General features: G+C 41.0%; 1 protein-coding gene and 1 pseudogene across 8 annotated transcripts in view; both read left to right on the top strand.

Moving 5' to 3' along the window:
- The window catches only part of NFIX (nuclear factor I X), a 241,737-nt gene that overhangs the window by 149,123 nt on the left and 69,882 nt on the right, over nucleotides 1-22,732 (top strand). The gene's annotated exons all lie outside the window — the stretch shown is intronic.
- Nucleotides 3,118-7,258, top strand: LOC148216238 (uncharacterized; annotated as a pseudogene).

Below are 22,732 nucleotides of genomic sequence, written 5' to 3'. Positions count from 1 at the left end.
GCCCTCCGCTTCTCTTTCTGCCACATTAGTGCCCTCTCAGCCTTTCCTTCATAAACTGGCAGCGTTAAAGGAAATGGCTTCCGTCAGTGATCTCTGGCTTTGCATTGGGCAGTGGGTGAGGCGGGAACTTTCTGAAATCACGTGGCAAATTTGTATCAGACGATGAAAGGCCACTCCAAAAGATCACATGCATGATGATACCGAATACCCCCCTTGCCCCCACCCTTGAGACTCTCAGGATCTGATTGGCATCCTGGGCCTGATGATTTGAGATCCTTTCCTGCTTTCCAAAAGTTTCAGTGTAGCTCAGACTTATTGGTTGGAAAATGCCACCAGGTGGCCACAGGTCAGTTTGAATATGGAGTTTTTTAAACTTCAGTTTCTCAGAGCTGCAAGCCTTTCAAATTAATTGCAACAAGAGATAAGTGGGTCATTGAAAACCCTGATCTGCACCAACTATAGCCTAGGTGGAAGAGATTATTTGTATCCTATTTCTCAGTCTTTGGAGCAAATCACTTCCCCCCTCCAACTGTTTAATTATATACTCATTACCATATAATTATAGATTAAATATACATTATTATGTCCTTTAAACCAGAGGGCAGGTTACATGATAATTAGCACTGGATGTGATGAAGGTGCTAATTGTACTTCCCCAAACTCTTGAATCTCTGGGTGGCCAGTATAAAGCCGGCAAGAATTGCCCACTGTTGTTTTGCCCAGGCTTTGCTTTCGTCCCTCTGGGACTGACATCCTAACAGCCACTTGAAGTTGCTCAGATAGGCAAGCACTGAGATCTCCTAGGGTTTCAGAAAAGCCAGCCTACTTTCTGCAGAATTGTGAGGCATACTCATGCTTTGCCTCTTAAGCATTTGCCAGTTTTAACCAAATCCCTTTGTATCTCCAAAGTGGAGAGATCAGAACTATACTGATCTGTTTATTGTATACTTTTTGGGATTAAAAAAATAACCTGGAGAAGTGCTCTTAAAAGAACAGCCCCACTCTCTTCTAGTGCCTAGTTGTTTCAACTAGACCATGTAACAAAGGTTGATATGGACCACGAGCTGGGTTATACAGTTATCCACAGAATTTAGAATCTGTGGGGCCTTCCTCATACACTCGGTATTAATTTAGATCTGATGCAGAAGCTTCATTGTTGTTTCTCCTGCCATTGTTGTCATTTTCTATTTGGAATGTGTATTTTTACTGCTAATCCTTCATTCTTTTTTTTCATTATGAATAGCTTCATAATGCCCTTTGTAAGTGTTAGGAACCTTTTCTCTGACTTGTAGAGCTATAGAGAGAAATATTAATGTCCTCTCCTCCACCCAGGGCCAAGCCTTGATGCAATTGCTGTCACTCAGTTACTTTTAAAGCTACAAAAAGAGACCAAGTTATCCAGTCTCCCATTTTATACCCATCTCCTGCTTTTGTTTTTCAGTCCCTCAGAAAACATATAAGAAAGCGGGGGGGGGGGGGAGGTAGCATCCAGAAGTGGTATGTGTGTTTTTCTATAGGGGTACCTTTGAAAATGTTACCTCCCACTGCTGCACTTTGTCATATAATTTTTCTGCATGCGCAAGTCAGACTAGTTGCTCACACCTTGTAGAGGTCACTAACTAGCTATATTTTATCTATCTACCGTATCTATCTACCGTATCTATCTACCGTATCTATCTATCTATCTATCTATCTATCTATCTATCTATCTATCTATCTATGTATGTATGTATTGTCGAAGGCTTTCAGGGCCGGCATACGATGGCTGGTGTGGGTCTTCCGGGCTGTGTGGCCGTGTTCTTGAAGTTTTGTTTCCTAACGTTTCGCCAGTGAAATAAATACCCACAAAAGGGTCACATCACCCTGGGCACAGAGAGAACTGCTCCTGTCTGTGCTCCTGCACTCTGAAGATGCCGGTCACAGGTGCTGGCAAAACGTTAGGAAACAGAACTTCAAGAACACAGCCACACAGCCCGGAAGACCCATACCAGCTATCTATCTATCTATCTATCTATCTATCTATCTATCTATCTATCTATCTATGATATTTATATGCCACCCATCTCATTGAATAAGTGACCCTAGGCAGCTTACAGGTAAAAAGAAAGCTATAAAAAATACACAAAGTTAAAAGACAAAGAGAGCGTCCTCAAACCACCAACCACCCCCAGTGCTGCGAACCCCCATTGGATCCCCATGTTAGTCAGTAGAGCCAGGTCTTAACATTCTTCAAGAAGGCCAGAAGAGTGGGGGGCCAATCTCACTTCAGGGGGCAAGATGTTCTACAGGGCGGGGGTAACAGCAGAAAAGGGTCTCACTCTAGATCCCGCCAGTTGAAATTCTTTAGCTGACAGGGTCCGTAACATGCCCTTCCTGCCAGACCAGGTGGGATGGGTTGATGTTCCTCAGGTAACCTGGGCCCATGCCATGAAGAGCTTTAAAGATCATAACCAACACCTTGAATTGGACATGAAAGCAAACTGGCACCCAATGCAGCTCATACAGCAGAGGTGTTACATGTGCAGCCCTAGGGGCGCCCATAACTGCCCACCCCACCACATTCTGCATCAGCTGCAGCTTCTGGATCCTTTTCAAGGGTAGCCCCATGTAGAGCGTGTTGCAATAGTCCATATAGGAAATGACCAGGGCATGAGTGACTGAGAGAAGGGCTTTCTGATCCAGGAAAGGGTGCAACATGGAGTTGCACAACATGGAGTTGAGCAAAGGCCCTCCTAGCCACCACTCCTTGAGCAGGAGTTGTGAGTCCAGGAGGACCCCAGATTACGCACCGGGTCCATCTGGGGCAGTGCAACCCAATCCAGGGCCAACTATGGTAAGCCCCAGATGCAGAAGAGCCCCACAGCCACAGCCACTCCGTCTTACCAGATTTCAATTGAAGCCTGTTGTTCCCCATCCAGACCCCCCACAGCCTCCAAGCACCACAAAAGAACATCCACAGCATCATTTAGTTCACCCAGGATGGAGATGTACAATTGAGTATCATCTGCATATTAATGATATCTTGTCCTGTGGTGATGGATGATCTCACCCAGCGGCTTCATGTAGATGTTAAAAAGGAGCAGAGAGAGCACCAAGCCCTGCGGCACCCTACAACGCATGGGTCGCAGGCTGGACCTCTTGCTCCCTATCAACACTGATTGGGACCAGCCTCGGAGGGAGGAGGTGAACCAGCACAAAACTGTGCCCCCCGCCCCCACTCCCACAGCCGACCCAAAAGGATACCATGGTCGATGGTATCGAAAGCTGCCAAGAGATTACATTGCACAGGGTTTGTATATAGTAAAGCTGTAGCTTTAACGATCCCAATCAAGAACACGCCGTGCTCTTCCTTGTGTGATATGTCTGCTATATGTCTCTCTTTCACAGATATTGAATAGACCAATGAGCAAGCATTTATATTTTGCCATGAATCTTCTTTGGAATGGACTTGCTTATTGAAGACTGGTATATGGGCAACAAAACAGAAACAAGGTGCTCAGCTGGCATAGACTACTGCTAGTCTACTTTCATTACATTTTTTGCCTCCTCTTTAATTCACAATCTGTGGTTAACTCTCACTATGTCACTAGACAATAAGCATGAGAAGAGCAAGCTTTGGAGCAATAAACCCAAGCTGAATATTTATCCCAGGGATCTTGCTTTGTGCCATTGCAGCAGCAGGGGACAATAGTGAAAACAGGAATTTTAGACTTCAGATTTTAAGTATTGTGGGAGTGAGTGTTGTTTGGGAACCTACAGAGCAAGGAGATGACAAGCAAGGCTTTAAACTTTAATGTGGCGGCAGTGGCAGCAGCAGCAGCAGTGGCTGCCAAGCAAATTGAGAAGGAGAAGACTTGTTTAGACTCTCCATTATATGAGAATCATCACACTTTACAGCTGGAAATAACAACAACTGGGGGAATAATAATGATGATGTATTGCGTGCTCTGAGAAAGATGAGAGCTATGCCGGAGGTTCAACCACACTGGACAGGTCTCATCAGAGGAGCCAAATGAAGAGTATCTCTCCCATAAATGATATGGTGAGACATAATTTACAGAAACTTATACCAGATCGGTCATTGCCCAGGTCAACAAGGACCACGCTAAGTGTTGGAGTCCCTGGAGTTCCTAGTGGGCTACAGGACTCAGGACTGTTGGCTGAGCAACCAGGGCCAGCAGCTGCAGGACTATTGGAAGAAAAGTTGCTTACTGTTGCAAATATACAGACTGAAAACAAAGAAATAATTATTTGCTATTACAAATCAAGTCCAATGAGAAGAGGATATCTGAAAAGAATGCACCAGTTCTGGAAAGAACAACATCCAGAATTAGAAATAACAGAACAGAGGCTAGCTGGAATGAAGAATAACTGAGCATCTAGAATAGCACAAAAACAACAGTATAAGGTTGTCTCCATTGAAGCTTGTTACAAAAAAAACAGCGCAAGTATTAAAAGATGCCAATACTGTAATATCGAATATAAGGACCAGTTCACTGTAAGAAACAAACCAACTGATGTACAGCACAGCTGAAGTTATAACTGAAGATCTTGGATGCAAAATCAACAACAAGAAAAAAAGCTAATCAGTGCACCACCAAAATGGAAGATCCGGTTGGAAAATAAGATCAGCATGCTAAGATCAGATGCAGGCAAGCTAGAACAGATGAAAGAAAAGAAGCTGAAGAACAAGAAGACCAAAGAATATCTGATCAAGAAATATCACCTAGAGACAAGGAAGATCGAGGAAGCACTGGAAATAATAAAGCAGCAAATAATAGCTATAGTGGAGAAAATCAGCAGATACGAAGCTCGAATTGCACACTAAAGGCAGAATCTCCAATTTCAGTCACATCAGAAACGTTTCTACCAACCCATCAATGGAGACACTGCAATGAACCAGCCAACACACGACAAGAAGAAACAGTCCAGTTCTTCACAGCACAGCTATGGAGCAACTCAAAGAAATACCACAAGAATGCAGCATGGATAAAAGAGGTGGATAAGAATGAAAAAGAAACTGAAATGAAAGAATTTATAATAACAGCAGAAATAGTGGAAAAAAGGGCAAGGAAGATCAAAAATTGGTCAGCACCAGATGAAGATGAACTGCATGGTTTTTGGTGGAAACATCTGACTGGTCTGCACCCACTCATTGCCAAGCAGTTTAACAACATACTGCAAGGAGGTAAAATGGAAGATTGCTTAATGTCTGGCAAAAGCTACCTGATAATGAAAGATACAACAAAAAGGGGCAGCACCAGGCAACTATAGGCCAATTACTTGCTTGCCAACAACTTTCAAATTGCTAACTCGTTGGTAGCTGATACAGTCCAAAAGCATCTAGTTGAAAACAAGCTCTTTCCATCTGAGCAGAAAGGAAACCACCCAAACAGGAGAGGGACAAAAGATCAGCTCCTAATTGACAAGCTGATTTTAGAAAACTGTAAGAGAAGGTAGACCAACTTGAATGTAGCTTGGATTGATTATAAGAAGGCATTTGACTCCCTGCCACATGACTGGATATTCAACTGCCTAGAAATAACAGGAGTCAGTAGAAACATCAGAAGCTTTGTGCAAAGATCAATGGCACAATGTAAGACTCAGTTGCTGGTCAGTGGTGATAGACTGGGAGAGGTTAACATCAGGAGAGGAATCTTTCAAGGAGACTCACTATCACCACTACTGTTTGTCATTGCATTGATTCCTCTGTCAGCAATACTGAACAAGTCAATCCATAGCTATCGAACAACAAAAACATCTGGCAGGCTATCCCACCTCCTTTACATGGATGATCTGAAACTATATGGAAAAACACCATCTGAAATGGAATCACTGCTCACCGCTGTCTTAAGTGCCTTAAGAACAAATGCATATAAAGCCAGAATGGAAAAGACAGCAACAGACAGCAAATGCCATCTCTGCAAAGAAGCTGAAGTGTATCGCCTAGTTAGCTGCCGCAAGAAGATCGCACACACTGACTACAAATAACAGCATGACAAAGTAGCAACAATGGTCCATTGGAATATCTGCAAGAAATACCATTTGCCTGCAAGCAAGAACTGGTGGGACCACAAAAGAGACAAAGTAGTAGAAAATGAAGACGCTAAAGTGCTCTGGGACTTTCGAATTCAAACAGACAAGCACCTGCCACACAACACCCCAGACTTAAAAATTGTTGCTGAGAAAGACAAAAAAAGTTTGGATAGTGGACATTGCAATACCTGGAGACAGCAGAATAGAAGAGAAAGAACTGGAGAAAATCACAAAATATAAAGACCTGCAAATAGAAGTAGAACAACTGTGGCAAAAGAAAGCAAAGATAGTACCAATAGCAATAGGTGCCTTGGGTGCAATTCTAAAACATCTGGAGCACCACTTGAACACCATCGGCATTGACAAAATCACCATCAGTCAGTTGCAAAAGGCAGCTTTACTTAGAACAACTTATATCCTGCAACGATACCTTTAATATTATTAAACAACACCATCTGCCTATCCCAGGTCCTTAGAAAGCATCCGATAGGTGGACAAAAACACCAAATCCAGCCTAAACATCTGGCTGACTGTGCAACCAACCATAATAATTCCTATGAAGGTGAAAACTCAGTTTAATTTAAGCCAATTCCATCTTGGAACTCTGGGGCTTGGAATGAACAACTCCAGATTTTGCTTCCATCTTTCCTAACCTCAGGCAATTGTTCCTGGATGTGGCATGCCCTTATGCCAGAAGCAGAGTTACGTAAGTAGCCTGCTCATCCTTTGCTTAGCCTGAAGCTGCCTATTTTAGCTATCCAGGATAGGGAAGAGCCACAGAGGATGTGCATTGGTGGATAATAGAGGCAGGTGGAGTTAAAGAGGGATAGTGGGATAACTCTGTGAAAAGTGCTGATGTAAAATGGATTCTGGAATGTACTTTGTAGCCCGCTTCCTTTTACTGCAAGGTTTCCCTAACTACAAACAGAGGGTAAGAGCAAGAATTGCCATGATGATGGGAACATCCAAGTGCATTTATCAGTAACGAAGCAAATGTAGCTCTGGTGCCTTTAAAAGTTCTCCAGCTCCTTGGCTGGGCCTCCCCTGTTCCAGCCTGAGGCCCCCAGATGTCTTGCATTGCACACATCTGTTTGACAGCTTATTTTCTGTGGTGGAGAAAGCGGCTGTGGCTATGGGTTTGGGGAGGGAATCTGTCTGCTAGCAGAGGGAGAGAGAAAACAATTGTGGAGAGAAGGTTGGGAGAGCCAGCTCAAAAAATGGATTTGTGGTTGGGGGAGAGGGGAGTGGGACACAGTGCAGAGGTGTCTGGGGTTTGGGACGGGCCTGCAGCAGAGTCCACTGTGTGGCTTTCTTATAGGGAGGCAGAGTCTGCACTTCTTTTCGGTGGTGCACATAGTGGAAGACGATTAGCCCTGTGTGTGTGAAGGGGGTGCAGAAACCTATCCCTTTTTTGGGGGGGAGACTATATGAGGGAATTATTTGGTCCTCCTCCCCGAAGGAGCTTGTGCTGTTGGACTTGGGAAGCTGCCCTATGCTGTATGCGCCTCATGGTACCTCCTGGGATCCAATATAAACAATAAAGTCTTTGTTACTTTGACCTGCTGGCCAAGAGCCAAGCAAATTCTTTGCGTATTTCCTCTGCTCAATTCCCTCCTGCCCACCCCCCCAGCCTTTTCCAAATCTGCTCCTGAGTACATAAGGAAAGGCAATGTGCTGCAGCAGCCAGAGATTCATCCCAAGCCCCCCTTGCCCCCCCAATGCCTTGGCTGCCCATCCACTCTGGCTTCCAAAGGAGCCCCATTCCAGCCTTTAGGCGAAGAAGGGAACAGGAAACCGTAGCAGAAGACCGGTCATGAAATGCGTGTGCGTGTGTGGAAATAGGTGAGCTGTGTTCTCTGCACGGGGACCTTGAGTGGCCGCAGATGGCTTAGGTTTACTACTGTGAAAGAATCGGGCACTGGAAAGCAATGAACATTGCAGGAAGACCACAGGTGCAGGATGAGGACAAGGCTTAATTTGTGCAAGAATACTTTCCTCCCATTCTTTGCAATTAAGTCATGCAATTAAGTTTATTTTAGTGCTGGTGTTTCGTTCTCGAACATAGAGTATTAATGCAGAGCTTTTGAGCATGTGCAGAGCATCTTTCTCTCAGCACTGAACAACTGTAAGCTTCCCTGTGTGCAAGGATGAAGTTGCCAAGGGACATAAGATGCACTTAGATGATGTTTTGGCTAACATAGGTGAGAAGAGGTTGATAATTTCACAGATTGTTTCTGTCATGCAGTTTTTAGCCCACCTAAACAGCAAGTTTCAGTGGAACATGAGGGCAGATACATTCATCTGATGAGCTCAGCCAGTCCAGTAATCATTTTATTTCTTTTTAATTTTTGAAATAACAGCCAGAAAACATGGGGTGATGTTTCACTGCTGCAAATAGGAGCTCTGTATCATAATGTTAGGGCAATAATTTCCTTGCTAAGAGCGGGAAGGCAAAGCTTAAGTATGGAATTTGGTAGGAAATGCAAGCAGTCTTTTGCAAGATGGTGGTCTTCCTGGGGGAAACTGGGATTTTGGCCTGTAGAGATGACAGTGGAACAGTCGAACGGTAACATAAAGAAAATTCTCTGAACGGAATCTTTAAAGCTTATTACTTTGTTATTTAGTCACATGTGCTGTCTTGAACTGGACCACTGTATTTTTTAAAACATGGATCCATCTCTGTTTTGATGTTTCTGTGATACACTTTCAGCCCAGCCATAGGTGAAAAGTCATCTGTGGGTGAAATTTGCCCTTTGGTGAAACTAGCAACAGTATCTCTGTAATTATCCGTGGAGGCCACAGCAGGACCGTGGCAGTGTCAATGCAGCTGCCTCTTTCCCTGCTGGTAAGGGCAGGTTAGTGATTGCAGGGCTGAGATCTTCTGAACTTGCTTCTAAGCAAACAGACGCTCCCTTTTAGGAACAGGACAGAAATGCAGACTCTTCTGTTAGAGAAAGGCTGAAGGAACAACAGGGCCAGGCCGTCTCTGGTGACAAGGGTGGGGAGGACACAGAAAGGGTTTCTCAATATCTTGCTAGTATCCTTGGGTTTGAGTTCAATGTAAGGGGTGGGGAGAAGAATGGGACACAGCAGGGAAATGGGGAGAAGGGAAATGGGAGATGAAAAATGATGGGTGAGCCTAGGGATTCTAATAAGAAAATTGCTTCCAGTCCTAAAGTCTGCAATTGTGGGTTAAAATTACAACCATTCCCCAAACTACATCTCCTCGTAAATCTCCACATCTCGTCCCGTTCACCCCGACAACAGGAAAAGCAAAGCCACTGTCGGGGGAGATGTTATTTATTTATATGAGTAGAAATATATGGAGGGGTTTGTTCAGGGTTGGAGTTTGAAAAAATAGCAAGAATTGGATCATCAGGCCAGAAAGATGATCAGTTTGTTAGCAAATTCTGCTCAGTCTTCTAGGTTTGTTCCACTCTAGAGCTGTCGTCTTCCTCTCTAATTAGAATGGCCACAAAAAAGGTGCAGTTAACAAAATGTAAGGTAAATAGCGCACCCAGGCATAAGCTGAGGAATTAATCACTAATAATCTGTATGCTAAATCATATTGTATGAACAAGCCACTGTACTTATTACAACTTACTAGGAAGAAACAAACTAGCATTTGTTGCCTCTGCCCTTCCATTCTGACAGTATGGAGATCCCTCCATTCCACAACCTTATTCATGAAACGATTTTGGGGTGAGCCTCATATAAGCAGATGGGCTTATACGGATGCAGTTAGGTTGCCCCACTGCTGCGCACATAACCCCAAGAAGTTCCACTAATCTTACCTGTTCAAGGTTTCTGGCTAGGTTTCTCAACCTGAGGCAAAGCCTGAAAGGCCTGGAGTGTTTGGCTGGGAAACGTGTCCAAGGTATGGCTAATAAATAAATAATCATAGTGTGTGATATCCTCATGCACTATGTGTTTGTCTTTCTCTGGTTCTCTACAATCCCTTTGACTTTAAATGCTTTAACCATGTGGCCTAGTAGTAAACTTTTATTCAAGAGCATTTCTGAATGGTGGGGGGAAAACGAAGAAGATCAGCTATAAAAATGCCCAGACACCTGGACACTGGAAGTTCCATGCATGCACTAATCTTTTATGTGGGGAGGGACGGAGAGATTGTGAATGCAGAGGCAGATGTTACAGTATTTGCCCTGGTTTGAGATAGAAATAAAACCTTAAAGCAGAACATAGGAACTGCAAGGCAGGGGCTGTGGAGAGATATCCAAGAACTGCAGAAGCATTGAAGAAGATTCCCTGTGGTAGAAGAATGGCTGTAATGCTAGCCTGTGCATTTTTTTAAAAAAAAGGCTTTTTGTTGAGCAATACGAGCAAGGGAAAACTGAAGAAATTCAAGGTTAGAATTGGGATCGCTCTGAAGTCATTACATTGGCCGGCGGACGGGATATTCTGCAGGTCAAAAGGTGCCTAGAAGATCTGCTTGTCTTCCCTTCTTTACATTTCTATCAGTACAAATCTTCATTTTATACCAATGTTATATGTCCCAAAAGCTGACAGTGGTCATGCCCGCTGACAGGTATAGTCATCATCCCAAATCCATTTTATACAATCCAAATGATGAAGAAAAGCTTATCATTCCACACTGCAGAAATGTATGATTGAACACTCCGCAGATAAAAACCCGAAACTTAGTATTTCTTGGAGAAATCAAGAAATCTATCCCTTATGCCAGTAGTTTTTAACATGGAGAGGCACTGAAGCATCTCCTCTTCCGTATGAAGTTTTAACATGATACAGTGCAAGGAAATCTATCCTCATGTATGTTTAGAGGTGTAGCATGCCATATCCTGAAGACTCCAGATAAGAATAGTATAATCACAGTAAAACAGAATTAAAATGCATTTGAAACCTCCCCACCTTTTCCTGTCTTAGGGCACTTCCACGAGAAACTGCTTCTACTTCCCCCCTCTTTCAAAGCATTTTGAAACTGGTTGTGTGACATTCTTTCCTCCTGTGGATCTTGGAAAGCTGAAAACAGGCAGATATGCCATGAGTCAATCACTTCCCCCCCAGCAGAAATCATCATTCAGAAAGTGCTTTGCTTCGTTAACTGCAGCAGCTCCTGGCGTAACAAAATTTCATCATCCCAACTCCACGCAGAAAGGGGGAAAATTACCTGTTACACCCCCTCCTGTGTTTTCACTCCCTATTGTGTGAGCTTAGCTGCCTCTTTCACAAAATCAAAACCAAACCAAACCAAACCTGAGCTCTTATTGTGAGGGAAAAACTGCCTGTCAGGATGTCAATCTTCCTGCATATATGTTCCTGTTGAAAGTACTGATGATGGCATAACCCTTGTTTTGTAGCTAGGCATTTCTCCCAAGTCTGCAACCATGATTATATGTTGCAGTGCAGGGCCTTTCTTTGTGTTGGGAGGGGAGGGGAGGGGAGGGGAGCGGAGCTTACCTGAGCACTTTGGCTAGGAGGGCAGGTGAGGCAAGAGATTGGTGTATATTGATTCAATTAGCTGGGGAAATCAAGTCTGGCAGTTTTTGTATGGACCATGACACTGATGAGAAATGGATTAGAAGAATTAAGTTTGGGTTCTTTGGTAGGGTAGCTCTGAAATTGATAGCTCCAGATTCAGGAGCCAGGGAAGGCAACTGGCCTAAATGACAGGTAAATGACCAGCCCTCCAAATAAATGAAAAAACAGACTGATCCAGAGAAAAGTAAGCCAAGAAGAATGATATCGTGGGAACACAGAGCCAGTGCTACATGTGAAAGAGCCTTAAACTCTTGGGTTCCAAGTTAAGCCCAAACAGAAAGTTCTTACAGCATGTTCAAAAGTTGTTCAGACTTACCCTTTGGGGAACCTGGTCAAGAGTTGTATAGTAAAGGGAAACCTCCCCAAGTCACCTGCTCTGGCCTGGGGCATAGATGGTCTCAGTAAGAGGATATCCCTCTGTAGATCTCATATAATGAGAAATCGGGGATACAGGGTTCTGTTAAACATTTAATCTGTCCTGCAAGCAGATCAGAGATCAATGCAGCTTGGGACACACGTTTCCTGCCGGTGGTCTTATTTCTGCGTATCTCTGTGCCCATCCAGACATTCACTTCCTCGGGTTCATGGTTCTGTGCTATGGTGTATTTTCTCTTAGAGGATGATCTGTTTGGCAGCTTCTCCTCTCTGCTTTGTTCTGCTACCTTATCTTTTTCTATTCCTTTTTCTATTTTAAACAACTTTCCACTGTGCAACTATCTGCTAATGGTAGTTTACTAGGCCTTGTCTGGCTAGGTCTTAATTTTCTGAGCTGGGATTAATCTATAGTGGTCCAATATGGGATGGATAATTTGGGATAGGCCTTTGTTATTTTGTACCCCAGCTCTGAGTTCAAGGGCACAACCCAGCTAAGGAACTAAGCATAACTTTGCAGAGATCAAGCAGAAAAGGGAGGGAGAAAACTGTGCCCCTGAAATTATTGCCTTAGGATGTCAGGGGAGGTGGCAGAGCTGTTCTTGCTTACTTAATTAAGAGCAAACAACAATTTGAGTCTGCCACCCTCCTATTAGCTATGCCAAGGGCTGTTATCTGGGAGCTCCCAACTCACATCACACGCCTGCCATGGACGTTCAAGAGCTGAACCGTCTTTGCCTTCTTTCGTACATGCTTTCATTCAGTTGTGCACTTACAAAGAGCTATCGCAGAAGAATCCATGTTCCTCCTAGCGTCTAGTTTGCTAGGCTGAAGAGTGCAAAAGTGTGGCATCTAATATGATCCCAGTATGAATTCCATTCACACACAGGCATATGCACACACCGTTTTGAATTCTTGTGGAACTCAGGAGCAGCCTATGTTCATATATATAGAAAAGCAAAACAGCAGACAGGAATTACTAATGGTGAATTCAGCAAGGAAGGGAGTGAGATGCTGCTGAATTTGAAAGAAAGGAGAAATCAGGAATAATACAGTTACAATACAGTAAAATGATTCCCAGAAGAGTAACTTTTCAAGTATGGTAGAAAAAGAAATCAGGTACCTTCCTCAAGATGTTCTGGGAAAGTTGGATGGCAGCTACTAGGGCTCCACTGTTCCCCAGATCTCCACCCAACTTCCCCCATGTGTATTTCATGCCTGTACTCCTTATACACAGGGCCCCCTTCATCTGAATCCCAAGTGCTTTTATGGGCTTATAAAAATAATCCAATCTCCTTGGCTGATTTCCCAGAACATCAGAGCAGCAATTCCTTCAGGATGTAGCTGGGGAGGGCCCCCCCACAAGATACCAGGTACTTGAAGTGCTTATGGGTGTTTCCCCCCACTCTTGTCTTCCTTTCTGAAAACTTAGGTTGCTGTGCAACTGTTACACAAGCCATCCTTTAAGCCTAAAATCTTGTCTGGAAAGGCTGTATTGCTCAGAGAATCAACAGATGCCTCTTCTTCCACCTTTTGTCCTTTTTACTGTACTTACTTAATTCAGTATTTTTTTTTTGAGTTGAGGAAATATATATTGTGATTCTGTAATAATGAGTTTTGAAAGCCCTGCCTTCTAAATCAGTGCAGGGTTGGTTTAAATAATAGAACAGAAAACTAATTTAATGTTATTGCATCTCACAGAATGTTTAATAAGGATTGGTTGCAATTCCCTTGCTGCTGGAGATGCAACAGCTCAGGAAATGGAATGTTAACCGAAATGGTTTGCATGATTTTTAATATCACTCTGGATTGATTAAAATCAGAAGGAATCTGGTAGCAGCTTTTCTGGCAAACAAATTTTATTGAAAGGCATAAGCTTTTGTGAGCTGTAGCTCACTAGTCCTTCACTTATGACCATTTGCTTAATGACCAAAGTTACAATGGTGCTGAAAAAAGTGACTTATGACTGGTCCTCGCACATACTACCATCACAGGTCACCTGATCAAAATTCAAGTTCTTAGCAAGCAGTTTGTATTTATGACAGTTGCAGCATCCCGAGGTCAGGTGATCACCATTTGCAACCTTCCCAGGGAGCTTCTGACAAGCAAAGTCAATGGGGGAAGTGGGATTCACTCAGCAAAAAAAGTAATAAAATCAGGCGTGACTCACTTAACAATCTTATCCCTTAGCAACAGAAGTTCTGGTCCCAATTGTGGTCATAATTCATGGACTACCTGTATATCAAATGCACAGAGTGGCTTGACCAATGTAGGTTTGAAATTGGGATAAGGCAGGCGATGAAGGTAGGTTGGTTATGCAGATGTGAGACAGGTTACAACTACCTTATCAATTAACAATTGTAATGTGTTAAAAAACCATTTTAACCCACCTCATCCCAATTTAAATCTTACATCAATCAAAAATCATTGTGTGTCCAATACACACGAATCAATTTTTGTTGTTGTATTAACCTCATTTTAAGAGAATAAAAAAACTAATTTAATGTTATTTAAACCAATCCTCCACTGATTTTAGAAGGCAGGACATTCAAAGCTCAATATTCCAGAGTCATACAAATATACATTACATATTTATGCACATAAATATACATTTTAGCTACCTAACACATCTCTCTTCCTATAATGTCTGGATTGATTATTGTATGTTAAAGATACATATGATCCTGACTGTAACACTAATACTGTGAATAAAAAAATTGTAGATTTGGAGGGGCATAGGGACTGCCTAGAAGAATTATCATACAACACTGGAAAGAGAAATCTATATCTGTTTGCTGCAACAGTATGTATTGCTTGTCAACATTTGAATTAGATTAAAAGAAAAAAAAGGGGGGGCAGAGAAGAAGACTTTAGACCAAAAATATGGCCAACATTTTTAAAATTGTTTTGCCTATAACATAATTTCCCAGATTTCTGTCCTTTTTTTTATTATTACAGTTATTAATGTTGGGGTCATACTATATCATTAATACTATGATATTATCACTAATTTTTAGCTATCATAATATTATGATAGCTAAATGGAACTCAGTATTCAGTGCTGACAGAACTCTGAATACCAAATACTGGGGACAAGTGTTGGGGGGAGGGCCAAGGTGAGCTGTTGATTTCATGTCCTGGATATCGGCTTCCCGGAAGCATCTGGCTAGCACTATTGGAAACAGGATGCGGGACTTAGTGGACATTCATGTGATCCAGCAAGGGCTCTTCTTATGTTCAGACATGGGTGGTTGTGAGGTTAAGCACCATCCGTTCTCCTGCATCCTTCTGAATGACGAGAAAGGAAGAAAAAGGTAGATCATATGCAACTATGAAAACATGTGCTGATTGTCTAGTGAGTGCTGGAGCTCTGTTCATACCTTGAAAATGTTTGCTAGCACAGATAGACTAGCTAGATAGATGATGTGCACCTTTGTTCATCCACTCTTTCAGTGGATCTGTTTCATCCATCAGTTCTGTCACTTCTCTAGTCACAGAAATATGGTTAAGGCAAACACTGAAGGGAATGTATCTTTCCAATTCTCTCCATTGCTTGGGGGTTGGGGAAAAAACAGGAAACTTCATTGGCGTTTTCAGATTAGAGACTTACTATTAGAACTTGCCATTTTGTTTTTTAAAAATATATAGTATTCTGAATCAACTGTAATTGAATAACTGGGATAATTTTAATACAGCACATATATTTCCTTAACTTATTTAGTAGATTTATATTTAGCCTTTTCTTCAGGAATTCAGAGAGGCTTACATTCACTCCTCCTATTTTTCTCCACAACAACTCTGTGAGGTTAAGCTGCTTCTGTGCATGGGTAATCATTAATGTTAACTGTGCTGACATCAGTGGACAGCCATATATAAAATCCTATTTTTTGTAATGTTTTACAAAATCCTATTTCTGTACTAGATATGCTGAAAGCAAGATTTGTGTATGTATATAGACTCTTCACTGGATTTCACATTTGAAGCCATTTTCACTCAGCTATTAAAGCTGTTTGGTTGTAGTTTACTGACTAGCAGCAACACTACTAAATGAGCATTTTAATTTTACTTTGTATATGAAATAAAGGGTATTTACAAAAATTTTAAAAAATTGAAATAATATTTGTGCAGAAACAACCAAAGGAAAAAATGGACCTGCAGTTCTGAATTTGGATAGAATTTAAATAAAATAATAATTTAAAAGATTTCTGGAAAGGGCTTGGCAGCAATAGATGGTGTCCTTTAGAGAGAAAGTTTACTTCAAGCTTAGCATCATTTGAGAAGAATCCAATGGAAGAGATCATGATTTATTTTCTGTCAACAGATACTAAAGTAACACCATGGTTTGCTGTTCATTTATAAATCATGACCATGGCTTAAGTCATCTTTCTTTGCTTATTCCTAGACTGTTGTTTTGCTTTGCCTTCTCTGCATTAGTACTAGCAAAAAAAATGGAAAAATCATAAGTTGAAGTTACAAGCTCATCAACAGTGTTACTGCCTTCTTTGTGGCATGTTCAACAATCATAGTTTGGGTTAGTGTAATGTGTGAATGCAGCCATCTCCATTTTTTAAAATTTTCTTCCCAATATAGATTACTGTATATGGCATATTAAGAGCCAAGATGGTATTGGCTACATTGATGAGAATTCTGTAATTCTCTGGGTTGTAGTAATGTTACACACTAGAGACTATTTTTCCTTTGTAGGTTACCTCTATTTTATGAGAAGAAACCTGAATTCTACAGCCTTTTTTATAAGCTGTGCAAATCAAGCAAAGATCCTTCTTTTATACAATATTATTCTGCATCTGTTATTCATAGGTGTAAACCAACTATGAAAGTAGCAGAGGAACCACAGTATGCAGGACACTGAAACTCTACTAAATGTTAAGTAACTTGCTCAGCTTCTAAGATGTCACCAACTATACATCTAGGCTTAAGGGCTACAACACATGGTTTCTTTAAAAAAGAAGAAACGTTGGATTCTTCTGCAGTTTTTCCGTCCTTTGGCAAGATCACCATACATTCATACATTGGAGGGGATTCTGGGGTCTGCAAAAAGCAGGCCTGAGGGTTTCCTATAGTTCTATGGCTGCAGGTTGCCCACCCCTGTTGTAGAGTCTATATTTTGTGACTCATAAGATGACTCAGCCTGTTTTTAGATGTACATACACAACATTCCCAGTTCTGTTTTTCATACAGCCTTTTGGATTGCTTGCCCTTCTACTCTGCAGCTTTATCTTCACCCACCCTGCATTTTATAGAACTGTTTTTTTCATCCACCTGCTCCAAATAAAGAGAAAAGCAGCAATACTGAAAACAGCACAAACTCCGTAAGATATACAAGTCCCGGTGATGTCACTTAGGATATGAGGGGAGCAAAAGGAATCTGGGAAGTTTCTTCCCACATAATTGAATTAGTAGGGAAATGTTTTGGCAGAACATTTTGTATCCACAGTGTTTTGTCACCCGGACAACATCTTGGTGGGGAATTTCAGGCAGCTGCCTATGTTGGGTGTGGGAATAGGATCCCATCTCACACTTTTTAACTCCTTCATATGGAATTAAAGAGACAGTGCTGTCCATATCATACCAGGGCTAGAAAGCATCTTAAAGAAAATAAACTTCTGACAGGCCTAAGCAAGTTGAAATTAAGGTAACCTAGAGATGACCCATGAGAGCACTGTTTTACTATAAGGATTACTAACGTCAACAAAGACTGGACAAATTTGTGGGAATGAGAAATATAAAAAGCTTTTAGATCATATGCTCAGATTCCCCTAGTTCAGGCATGTGGGCAGTGACAGGTCCAGTTTTCAGAACAATGTTAGCACTATTGCTTTCATCAAGGAAAACAACTTTGGAGTGGTCTCCTAAGGTAGATGATTTCAAAAGCTGTCATGAGTAACTTCTGGTGAGAATCTATACAACATCTCCAGGTTATCCTTTCCAAGGCTCTGGCCCATGTTCTACTCATCCTTTATAATGTCTACAGACTGTTGCTCAAATAATTTTTTCTTCCATTTTTACCATATTTCTCTTGTTCTTTTATCTGTCTGATTCCCCAAAGCTTTGTATATGGTATTCAACCTTCATTTTTTTTTTTACATATACAGATCTGTATTTCTATGTTCCAGTCATCTTCTTCCTCTTCTCTTATTTAATCCAAAGTTTTTCTTTTTCTCTTCTTTTGCAGATACACTTTCCTTTCCCCTACTCTCCCTTGACTCCATATTTTGTAACCTGATGCATTTACAATAATATATTCAATTCATCATTCAGAAGCATACAGAACTGTTTGTTCACACTCTTCCATGGACTTCCATACTTGTTGTGATTTTTTAAATTACACTAGTCAAAGTCCCTTCCCCCCCATTATAAACACTTCTTAAGGTCAACTTCTATATAGACTAGATCCATCTGTCTCCACTATTTTGTAGAGTATCAGTGCTCAAGAAATGTTATTGTATTAGATAATTTGCCCTTGAAACCCAATAGTGTGTTCTCTAGAAGCATAGTAGATACCGTAAACAATCTACTTTCGTGTCCATCTTCCCAAAGTTAGAGATGTATGGATACTAACTAAAATTCATTAATTGTTCGTCATAATGAATCATTACTTACCATGAATTTATTGGACATGAAAAAAATTAACCATTGATTTCTGTAACATCCTGTGGCAATGTTCATTGCATTCCGTAGACATGATGCAATAATGCAATGAATATTTGTTTCTTTTTCCCTACCATCTTCCAAAAAAGAAGATAAAAACAGAATGAGATGATACACTCTAGAGGCCAAAGGGAACACAGTTTAAACCAAAGGGACTCTTCAGATTATACTGTGTTTTGCTGTTACAAGTACACAATCATAAAAAAGATAGTATCTTTGAAATATGAGAGGGAACTCTGTGAGGACACTCAGTTTAGAGATATGAAATTTCTAATTTATGTAATAAGGGGATCTAAATCTATACTGTGTTAAGGACAAAAGTGAATTAAACCAAGAAATCTTGACTTCCTTCTGTATAAAGTTCCTTCCTTCTGATTGACCACTATAGATATGGATCCCCTTTTCCTTCTCCAGTTGAGCTTACACATACTGAAGGAATTGGCAACGCCAAAAATCATGTCTGCATGACTTTTTGCCATGCATAGCAATAAAAAAGGATTTCACTATAGATCTTCTAGGGAACAAATCTGGGTTTTTCATTTCCACCTTTTTTTTTTTTTTGGCACCCCCAAAAATTTCATACATGACATTGTGTGATCACCTATGATCCCATGAAGTATTACAAAAGAGAGGTACACTCTGAGATGAGCCCTGTACTGTTGTGAGTGTACAGGGCATATTTACTATAAACAAAAAACAGAAAATGAACTTACAATTGCCCATCTTCATACATTTCCTAAAGTAGGGAGGAAGTAATTCCTGCTTAATCCCTAAACCAACTAGCAAATTTATTTCTGGCAATTTATTTTAATGAATTGGGGCAGCAGAGGTGATCTGAGGAAATTGCTGTGAAATTAGTAGACTCAGGCATTCTTGGTAAACTATGGTCTCAACAATGTTTGCTGAATAAACCACATACTGAATCCATATACAGTACTGTAAAGCATGATTTGTGAACGAGATCCACAAATTGCACAAACACAAACAAACCACTTTGTAGCTTAGAACAGGAGTGGGTAACCAGCAGACTTAGGGCTGCATGTGACCCACAAACTTTTTCAGCAGGAACCAGAGACCTCCTCAAAATTCAACAGAAAGATTACTGAACATTGGTAATACAATTTGGCATTAATTTGAAGTGGGAATACGTGACGTAAAAGATACATGACTCACAAATCACTGGAAAAAGAAGTAGAAAATGTCATCCCTAATCATATGATGTGACCAAATTCATTCTGCATCATAGTCCCACTCAATATGATCTTCACTCCCACCAAACCATTTGGCATGAAATGGTTGAAAAGCATTGCTAATAGCTTGCTTGCTTGCTTATTTATTAGATTTATATCCTGCCTTGTGTTCAGGCGCTCAAGGAGACTTACGAATTGCTCCCTCCTCTCATTTTTTCCCCACAGCAACAACCTTGTGTGGGGAGAGAGCAACTGCTCAGAGTCACCCAGTCAGCTTCCATGACTGAGGGTGGACATGATCTTGTCTTCCTGGTGCTAGTCCAACAACTTAATCTTTATATCACAAAGACTTATTTTGAGATATAAACCCAGCCAATTGCCTCATTCTCATAATATTGTAAACAATAGGCCAGAATTCACAGAACACCATGTGGGTTCACACAACACAGCTAAACTATAATGTGGTGTACATAGTTTTGGCTTATCTTGTTGTATGAATGCAGCTAGTAAATCAGTGTGATTCCCTATCAAGCTTGGGATCTCTGGAGGCAAGAATTCTACACTGTACTTTCAATCTTCTAAGGCAGGGTTTGTGCAAACTTAGCAATACTGTGATTCCCCCCAAACTGAGACATGAATTTGTGTGATCCCTCCATGAATAAAAGTAATTGTTTCCTTGGGGCTAGGGTTGGGCAAGAAATATGTGTGTGTGTGTGTTGTACTGTTTTTTATCAATTACTTGCTCTTTATAGCAGCAACTGTAGAAAAGCTTGATTCACACAAATAAGATGTTGCAAACTTTTATCAGCTCTTCAGTGCTACTGATTGATTGGTCATCTCTAGCTTTTCTGTTATCACCCAATACAATCCTTGAAAAACTAGAAACCTAAAATAATGGATAAAACTACTAGACTTCACTAACACGCAAGACTACTACATGCCATACCTGCAGAGAGATGCTGGAAACCGAATATTTCCAAGAGAAGCTGAACAAAATAACATTCTATGATATAAATAATAATGTAAAGAATACAATATTTTTGGTGGACCATAGAACCCTTGTGCCTCTGTTCAGAAAAGAAACAGATGGAAAACCAATTTGTAAGTTTAGCAGTACACAAAAGTCTGAATTTGATTATTGTGCCTGAGGCAATATATGATTTTAAAAAAACAAAACAAAACTGTGCCCCCTCAAGCAGCTCATGACCCACATGGGAGATCATGGCCCACAGCTTGCGATCCCTAAGTTGAAGGAATTGTAGGTTGTGTTTTCTGCTTGGGTCCTCAGAGTCACATCTCCTTACTCTATAAAATTGCCTCTTTATCATGTGAATTTCCCAGTGGAGCTACTCAGAGATGTTTATTTTACTATTCATAAAATTCCTGCTTTTCTGTTTTGGCAGTGTCTAAAGTTGTCTCTTATTCTGATGCTATGGTGCCCCCATCTGCCCCTCTTCCAAGAATCTGGAAGTCTCATTAACTTTAAGAGAACACAAATCACCCTTCTGGGCCTTAGCTAATGGAGACTCAGTATAACTGCTGCTCCAGGTAGAAGAGGTCCAACCCCAAACTCTGTTGCAGGCACACTCTAGTTCAGGAAGGTCATGTAGGTAATTTGGGCTGAGAAAGGAGAATGTAAGTGCATTTTTCTTGAATTTTAGACTCTTTTTTTCCCCAGTACAGACCCCCATCCTCACCCTAATTAAATATAAAAACACAATTCCTCCGAATCCCAGACAATCTAATCTTTCAGTTATGGGCAAGAGAATGACTCCTTTTCTTACCTTACCTAGGAACAAACTACTCATTACATTACAACAAATTTATATAATGGGATCCTGACAACTGCTTTAGAATTGGAAAAACACTTTGGGAAAAGGCACTTGGGAGCAGAGATGGAACAGAGTGGGTATTTAACATTTCTCTCTGCCCATCATTTCTCTACTTTAAATAACCCACAAAAACTATTCCCTCTGTGAGATTACAGGAATGGAAAACACATATTTGAAAACCCAAGGAGAAAGAAAATGGCAGGAAAAGGATTAAATATCTTCATTCTCTACCATTTTTGGAGTATAAGTTGTGCCACGTAGTTTTAAAAATAGTTAAAGATGGGTTCATTAGTTATGTTTATGTGCAATGTGTGGTCATGCCATGTAGCCTGATTGAATGCACGTATAGCCTGAGCTGATAGACTGTGTATTTAATATGTTTTATTCCCAAATTAGCATGCATAGGATTGCAGCCACTGGCAGGGAATTGGGGCCTGTTTTACATTTTACAGTCTGTGGTTAATGGAGTTGTCAAAGGCAAATGCATTGAGGCATCAGGAACGCTTCAAGAAAACAGGAAAAAAAAAAAAGGAAAATTGCATTTACTGCATATATTGATGTTGGACCTTTATTTCAAATTTGGGTTCAAGTCATACAGACAGATGCTTATAGACTCTGGGATGTTGGCACCTGATTGCAAATGGCTTGGATTCTGTTTTCCAAATCTTCACTCTCGCAAGGCAGGAGGGAAGATCATCAGAGGAAATTTTAGTGCCTTGTATGAAATAGAGAAGCCCAAGATACTAGAATGGGTTTCCTTCTGGTTGTACAAGACAGGAATCCACATTGAAAATATTTGGCCTTACAAGTGTTGTTGCAAATTCTCAAAGAGGACGGAGGGCTTGAACTTAAGAATTAGAAATAGAGGTGGAAAGGGAAAGCTCTGAATTCTGTTTCTACAAATGAGAAGCTGTAAAGGAGAGGTAAGACTAGGTCAGATCAGATGGGATGCTAAGTGACTTAGCATGCTGCCATTTAGGATTCCTGAGTGACTACCCTCAATATATATACGTACATGCATACATACATTTTAAAAACAATTCTGGACTGCTCAGTCCTAGGGCAGCTCACATAAACAAAATCAAGACTGAAAAATCATAAAATGTTGTTACTTCC

Source organism: Python bivittatus, unplaced genomic scaffold, assembly GCF_059951505.1.
Source record: "Python bivittatus isolate LINGU-HERP-01145 unplaced genomic scaffold, Pbiv_v1 ctg000220_np1212, whole genome shotgun sequence".
In the NCBI taxonomy this organism is placed as follows: domain Eukaryota; kingdom Metazoa; phylum Chordata; class Lepidosauria; order Squamata; family Pythonidae; genus Python; species Python bivittatus.
Note: the sequence above shows the minus strand (reverse complement) of the source record. Positions and strands in the feature narration are given on the sequence as shown.